The sequence below is a fragment of the Mustela lutreola genome, chromosome 7 (genome assembly GCF_030435805.1).
Source record: "Mustela lutreola isolate mMusLut2 chromosome 7, mMusLut2.pri, whole genome shotgun sequence".
In the NCBI taxonomy this organism is placed as follows: Eukaryota; Metazoa; Chordata; class Mammalia; order Carnivora; family Mustelidae; genus Mustela; species Mustela lutreola.
Window position 1 is genome coordinate 114,929,959 of NC_081296.1, and position 8,391 is coordinate 114,938,349.

An 8,391-nucleotide genomic window follows, 5' to 3' on the forward strand; every position below is an offset into this window, starting at 1 on the left:
AGTCAATAAAGAAAAGTATAACAAAGTAAGTGAAAATCACCAGAACTTCCATTGGTTAAGATGTTTTGTGTATTCTTTTGTATGTTTTTTACATATGCAGATTTCTGTTTTACAAAAAATTAATCCTACTATACACATGAAACGATATTATTTAGCAAACAAGAGGAGAAGAAATTAAATTTTTTTGTTTGATTGTATATTAAAGAAAACCAACCCTTCAGAGAGGAACCAAGTCAGATAAGGAAAGAAGCAAGACAGACTGCAATGGAAGTTAACCCAGACCAACTGAATGACTGCCTGGATGGGTGGGTGGTTGGGTAGATGGGGAGCTATTTGACTGTGGTCAGTCAGAGAAGACCTCTCTGATAAAGCAGATTTGAGTAGCAGTCATTGAGAGGGAGCTCTGTAAAGATCTGGGGAAAATCTGTCCAGTGGAAGGGAATAGCAAGTGCCAAGGTACTGGCAGGCATGAGCTCTTTGCCCTTACAAATGGAAACTCCCAGTATCATGGAGGACACCTGTTCAAGGTAGGTTTTCCTCATTAAATCCTTCTGGTTTTCTCAAAAAACTGTCTACTATGCTGATATAGCTTGAATTTCCCAGTACTGAATATTTGAATGATTTTTTCTGAAATTCTTCCTAATGAGATTTAAGCAAGATTGGTGGGAGTTCCTTTGTATTCTTGGAGTTCTCTGGAAGGAGAAAATAAATGGGAACATACTTGTTTCAAATACAGATCCAGGCTGATTACTAGCAAGTTATATGGTACAACACTATATTCCTCTAAATGTAAATAGTTTTTGCTTATTATTTTATTTTATTTTTTAAAAAGATTTTATTTATTCATTTCACAGAGAGAGAGATCATAAGTAGGCAGAGAGGCAGGCAGAGAGATAGGGGTAAGCAGGTTCTCTCTCTCACAGAGAGAGAGATCATAAGTAGGCAGAGAGGCAGGCAGAGAGATAGGGGTAAGCAGGTTCCCCGCTGAGCAGAGAGCCCCATGTGGGGCTCGATCCCAGGACTCTGAGACCATGACCTGAGCTGAAGGCAGAGGCCCAACCCACTGAGCCACCCAGGCACCCCTGCTTATTATTTTAGTGGTAATGAAAAGTCTTCCCCACTCTCAAAAAAAAGTCCTAGACCAGAAATCAGAAAGCTGCAGTCTCAGCTCTGTCTAGCACAGGGTCTATTAACGACGCAGAGCTCACTTAGTTTCTCTGGGCTCAGTATTTTTTTAACCCTGAAATGAGAAGAATAAATTAGATAAATTCACATTAGGATAAAAATGCAATGCTTTTTATGACAACAACAGATATGACCAAAGTGAATAAATTGGTCTTAGAAATACAGGATATCAGAGTAAAACACTTTTTGAACAATGAAGTAACTAAATTACAGAAAACAAGCACAAAAGCTAAACTTTCTCAAAAAGTATAATCGTAGGGAATTGCTACATCAGATCTGGACACTGAAAAGCCATGAAAGGATTCCAACGGGTAAAAAGGAACTGTATGGTAAGAAGTGCACACAGTTGTGATGTAGTCTAGTCCTGCACAACTTACTGGAACACTGAAGAAACAGACTTGCTATTTATTAAATGACCTGTCTGTTCCATTCTGAAAACACGTACATGGTCTAGATTATTGTGACATGGACCAATTGTCAGGTTACTCCTCAATGGGGATTGATTCATAGCTGGTAGAAAAAAGTCATGATAGCTCCATTTCTGAGTGGGTAGAGAGGGAACAGTAGCCAAGCTACAGAACCATTAGAAGGTATTTTTAAAGCCACGTTTACATAATTTCATAATAATGGGCATGTCCTGTCTGCTCTTATATTGCATGGTCTGAAAACAAATGCCAAATTAAAATATGGCAGTAGTCCCCGGTAAGTTTGTCTTGGCAAATTTTTCTCTTTTCTGCTCCTTTAGGGGGAACCCTGTCATTCACCCAATATTCTCAAGCAGATATATTCAGCTGAGAGGAAAAAAACCGAGCCATAAACAAAGCAAAACTGTAAAAGTCACCAAGGAACCTTGGCCTCTTTGTAAGAGATTTCCTTAATGCTAGCCAGTCTGTCCAGATGTCTGAGAATGGATTACATGGTTCTGTGAGGTTCCTGTTAGGACCAGGATGTCATAGAAAGCTTCAATAACTGACATGTTTAAAGGGAGAAAAGGTTGTGTTTAGTTATTTATTTATTAGTTTTACTAGTGTTTAGTTATTTATTAGTTATTTATTTCTAAATACTATGTGACTTTGTACTTAGGTGACTACTTGTATTTTACACGGGATTCCATTTAACTATTTTCAGAGACATCATTTACTTAGAAGACAACTGGGTAATATAATGAACTGGTGTAGGAGGAGGCAAAATGTTGTAACTTACAGGAAGTAATTTATCTTCTTGGTGGGTTATCAGGATATGGTGATGACTAGACTTGTTACTCAAATTATTTCTTAGCAACAACTTCAAAGGAAAAGATATTGAACTTGAAACCATCTAGCATTTGAAAGTTTGTGTGGGTTTCAACTGAACTTCTCAAGGACTATATTTTCCAAAGGGTCAGAAATCAATGTACATCTAGAATTTCAGACTGTATCTACCACAGTGGTTCCTCTGAGGGCTAAGCATATCACAGAATGAGCTGCAAGGCTATAAGAAAAATCAAGTGGAAGGAGATTAAAAAAAAAAACAAACAAACAACTCTGCTACATAGAAGAGTGAATTTGTGTGGATGACATTTCCATGCATGTATCAAGTTTACTGACAAAAAAGTGGGGGAGAAATATGAATGTCAAGTCCAACAGATACCTAAGGGAGCAGATATTAGTGATTTTTGAGCTGGATACAAAAATTCTAAGAAGCAAAAGAAAAATGAGTTTACCAAGTAACATCCTTTCCACATTCAAAGCTAAACCTACACATGCATATGAGTAATATCATGCAGGTTATGAAGCTCCCACATAAAACCAACAAATAATTTTAATAAATACTGGGTCCAGGGCACCTGGGTGGCTCAGTGGGTTAAGCCACTGCCTTTGGCTCAGGTCATGATCTTAGGGTCCTGGGATGGAGCCCCACATCGGGCTCTCTGCTCAGCAGGGAGCCTGCTTCCCTCTCTCTCTCTCTCTCTGCCTGCCTCTCTGCCTACTTGTGATCTTTCTCTGTCAAATAAATAAATAAAATCTTTAAAAAAAGAAAAGAAAAGAAAAATTCTTTCTTTTAAAATAAATACATACATACATACATACATACATACATACATACCGGGGCACCTGGGTGGCTCAGTGGTTAAGCCTCTGCATTCGGCTCAGATCATGATCTCAGGGTCTTGGGATCGAGCCCCGCATCGGGCTCTCTGCTCAGCGGGGAGCCTGCTTCCCCCTCTCTCTCTCTGCCTGCCTCTCTGACTACTTGTGATCTCTGTAAAATAAATAAATAAAATCTTTTTTAAAAAATTTAAATACCAGGGCGCCTGGGTGGCTCAGTGGGTTAAGCCGCTGCCTTCGGCTCAGGTCATGATCTCAGGGTCCTGGGATCGAGTCCCACATCGGGTTCTCTGCTCAGCGGGGAGCCTGCTTCCTCCTCTCTCTCTCTCTGCCTGCCTCTCTGCCTACTTGTGATCTCTCTCTGTCAAATAAATAAATAAAATCTTAAAAAAAAAAAAAAAAAAATTTAAATACCAGAATTGTTGAAGCAGTTAAATATAGGTTTGTTCTTGAGTCCTTAATACATCTGAAACAAAAACCTGAGCCATAAAAAATACAATTAACCATACACATTCATTTTCTTGAACCTCCCCACTTTTAGAATCGGCCAATTTTAAACTTCCAAAGTGAGTAAAGATGCTGTGCATCATTTAGACACTAAAAATGTCCTTCTACCCTGTACTGTAGCAATTAAACAATATGACTTTTTTAAAAAGTATAAAAATAAAACCAAAAAGCAAGCAGAATTGTGAAATCCCCTGACACTGTGTTAAAGTATTCAGCAGCAGCCTCTGTGATAGACTAGAATACTGGAACAGCCTAAATCTCTGTGTTATATTTAATTTTCCAGAAGAATAAAGAAGTACATTTTTTACAGTAAGTAAGTTGGCATTGCACACACGAAGCAAACAGGATGCCTGAACCGTATGCATAAAAGATTGCAGAAATGACAAGGCAAGCAAATTATACATACAGTACTTATGCTTTCAGCAAGAACAGAAAGCTCAGAAAGTACTAAATTATGTCAATTCTATGAAAAAATGATGAGGTAGAGTGAAGTTGAGGAAGGTGTGGCTCAGAGCTTTTTTTCACTTAAAATACTTTGGACTCATTCATGTGTACAATGAATTCATCAATCCTCCGTGGTAAAAAAAATAAAAAATAAAAAATAAATGCATATGAACAGAATAAAAGCCTTCTCCCAGTGGCAGACACAAATCAGAATCTTTGAGGAGATTTGCCTCCACCAGCTCTGCAAAGGTGGTTGGCACACTCTCATCTAGCTACAAGGCAACATGATAGAGAAATGTGAAGAGGACCCATGGCCGTCCACGCTGCTCTCCCTCTGCGCAGCATCTCTGATTGTTCTTCAGGAACAGGACTGATGGGAGCAAGCGGTCGACCGAACGCTATCTGGTTTGGTACCCCCTATCCTCCAGGGTCATGTGATTGGACATGCTCATATACTCTTGGGCCGCGATGGCGTAATGACGAATCTTGCTGAGTCATGCTAAACTTGTTGGGCATGTAGCATTAGTGCTTTAATTAAAGTGCCCTTAGGAGCATTGGAAGCAATGACCCATTCATTCTCCTCCTTTGCTTGATGTGTGTCAGTGACACAGGACAGAGCCCACACAGGATGTGATTAATCAAACCAGACTTTCTTTCTTCCTTTCTTTCTTTCATTCTTCTTTCTTTCTTTCATTCTTTCTCTCTTTCTTTCTTTCTCTTTCTTTTTCCAGTAAAAATAAGGCAAACCTGACCGTTTCTTTTTTTTCTTTTCTTTCCCTTTCTTTTATTTTCCTTCTTTCTTTTTTCTTTTTTAAGACTTTACTTATTTGAGAGAGTGAGCAAGAGAGAGCACAACCTCGGGGAGAGGCAGAGGGAGGAGGAGAAGCTGGCTTCCCACTGAACAGGGAGAACTATGCAGGACTGGATCCGAGGACCCTGGGATCACGACCTAAGACGAAGGCAGATGCTTAAAAGATGAGTCACCCATGCACCCAAAACCTGACCATTTCTTATAACAAAGGAAAAGGCATTTTCCTAACTTTTCTGTCCATGCAAAAGATCGTACTGGGGAGAACAAAGGGCAAGGTTATTTGTGGATATATTCCCCTCATTCCAACTCCTGGGTATAGAAAAATAGCAGACATTTCTGCCTTTAGTAAGATTCTTCTGATGCTGGAGTGTAATGGAGTCCCAATAATTAAAAAGACCTTACACTTATATAGATCTCTACAGTTTGCCAAATACTTCACATAAATAATTTCATTTGTGCCTCGCAGATTTCCATGATATATTAATGTTCTCTTTCTAGAAGTTGACTGTTTATAAATGTTGAATTCACTCTAATATGTACATAAGTGGTGTTCATGATACAAGTTACTTTTATGGTTCCCTACAAGTGTATATAGGAAGTTTTGTAATAGAGACCATCTTCCAGCTCCTGCAAATATATACTCCACCCTACTCCCCAAATATACGGAAGAGTAATGTTCAAGAGAAAGTGGCTGTTCACACCTCAATTTTTCTAAAACAGGAAGTAGGCACAATAATAGGGAGAAAGGGGAAGCTAACTCCTTCCTCTTGTTTTCTGTGGGGCTGTGATGCAAAGCAATGATGAAAAATATTTTAACTCCTGTCAATCACCATAAAAGAAAACAGGATTAAAAGCATCAGAGATAAGATATATATTTTAAATAAATATATATATTTTAAAGACAATGTTCAACATACTCTGTGCACATGTGTGTAGGTTGGTGAATTAAGTGACGTAGAATGAGATCCTTAATTACTCTTTTTCCTTTGTTTCAGACTTTTTTAAAGGTTACTCTATATCTGCCTTGGTAATCAAAGTCCCCTTTGGGTTTTGAAGAATTTGTCCCCCCTTTTCATTCACTCAATGATATGTCATCATTTGCATGGTATAAATGTCACTGTCGTTTTTGGTGGTAATCACAAAACTTTTTTCTTGAGTAAACCTGATGATTATTTGGTCCTTTCTATTTACTCTAGTCACATTGCTTCTTTTCTTATCTGTCTCTCACCTGATAGTCTGTGTTTCTTTCTCTTTCCAGACCTGTCATTTCACCCTTTCTTGTCTTCTCCCACCTTTTACCATCCTTCCCCACTTCATTCCCGTTAACTGATGTCCTTTATAGATCGAGAACAATATCATTGCATAAATACTACTCTCCCTTGGGCCCCTTCACATCCTTATTCCGTCTTTCCCACAGACTGCTCCAATATCTTATTACAAGTACTTGAAGTACAACTTGCTGCTGAGAGCGCCTGGGTGGCTTGGTTGGTTGAGCGACTGCCTTCAGCTCCGGTCATGATCCTGGAGTCCCAGGATGGAGTCCCGTGTCAGGCTCCCTGTTCAGGGGGGAGTCTGCTTCTCCCTCTGATCCTCCCCCCTCTCATGCTCTCCTTCTCTCACTCTCTCTCAAGTAAATAAATAAATAAAAACTTTAAAAAAATAATCAGTTGCTGATGGTTCCTCCTATGTATGTAATAGTGAGAAATTGGAGCTGAGCCCAGCATTTCTCTGTGGGTGCTTAGTCAAATAAATGGTGGTGAATTTATAAAATAGAATATCATATAGCCATCAATAATGCAACCATGTATTGACATGGAAGATTATTCATGATATATTTTACATGGAAAAAGTAGATTATAGTTCAGTAGGTATAGTATAAAAATACTTTTAAATATGCATATTTGTGTCTTAGCCTGTTCAGGCTGTTATAACTGAATATCAGACTAGGTGGCTTATAAACACTACTTATTTCTCACAGTTCTGAATTTTGGGAAGCCCAAGATCAAGGTGCTGGCAGATTCACTGTCTGGTGAGAGCCTGCTTTCCGGTTCATAGTTGCCTGTCTTCCTGCTGTGTCCTCCCATGGAGGAAAGGACAAGAGAGCAGTCTGAGGTCTCTATGAATCCCATTCATCAGGGCTTCACTCTCATGACCTAACCACCTTCAAAGACCATCACACTGGGGATTAGATTTTAATATATGACTTTTGGAAGACACAAACATTTAGTCTATAGCCATTTGTGTGCCAATGATTAAAGAGTTTATTCCAAATTGTCAGAATTTACCTCTACACAGTGGAATTGAGAATGATTTCATTTCACTTTTTTTTCTTATCTGTGTATTTTAGTTTTTGTTATTGTTGCTTGACAAAATTAAAATGTTTCTAAAAATACAAGTTTCATGACTGCTACTCAAAGTAGCCGTCTCACTTTCTCTAGCTTCTCACTGCTTCTTCCTTTTTTCGATATAGAAAGAAGAAGAAAGGTTTCTGATGGTGTCTCAGTTACCAGAATACAGATGGTGAACTGCAGCGGTCACTAGCCTCATTCCCTCCCAACCGCAAACCCAGCAGTATGCAATGTGTGTGGGGAGCCTGGAACCCAGCATGGCCTCTCCCACTGGTGACAGAAGCAAAGCCCATGACCTGTAGTTTCAGAAAGAGACCTGACTCTCCTGAAGGTCAAAGCCAACATCTACACTTTGTAATGCTCTTTTGTAACATCTAATTTATTCTGCCACAGTTCAGAGTTGGTAGTATGGATCCTGGCTAAGGTTACTTCTGCAAATCATTTCCAGGAAAATGGATTGTGCATCTAAGATAAGGGGATTCAGGTGAATGTTTAACTCATTTGGACAAGCCTGTTATCTTCAATTTATTTGGCAATATCCTTTTTGTACACAGTTGTATGCACAAGTGCAATGATTTCTAATTATCCTTATCTATTCAATACATGACTTAACAATTGGGGCAACTTTTTCCTGTTCATTTATTTGTATCATGACAATCCTGAGGACAATAATACTGTATACATGAACAAATATTCAGTGATTCAGATTTCTTATTAATTCCAATTGGGCATTCTCCATGTCAAATGTGGTTAACTTCATTATAAAAATGTACCCACAAATAAATATTGCCTAAAAATAATGTGTAGGGTTTATGCATTCATTTCTTCATTCAGTGAGCAACCATGATTGAGTACCTATTCCTTGCCAGGTGTTGAGTTGGTCCTGGGAATATAGACAGAAATAAGGTAATTTTTTTGTACTTAAGGATCTCCAAGACTGGTGCAAGACACATTAACGTAAGGAGATAATTGCTCTTCAGGAAAGTAAGTGCTATGATAGAAACTCCAG

The 8,391-nt window shown here is 38.7% G+C and overlaps 1 long non-coding RNA gene across 1 annotated transcript; it reads left to right on the plus strand.

The window, feature by feature from the left end:
- Positions 1 to 386: 386 nt before the first annotated feature.
- On the plus strand, positions 387 to 8,182 carry LOC131836653 (uncharacterized). Its single transcript, XR_009355707.1, has 2 exons — positions 387 to 527; positions 7,505 to 8,182. It is a non-coding gene; the product is annotated as an uncharacterized LOC131836653 (long non-coding RNA).
- Positions 8,183 to 8,391: the final 209 nt, after the last annotated feature.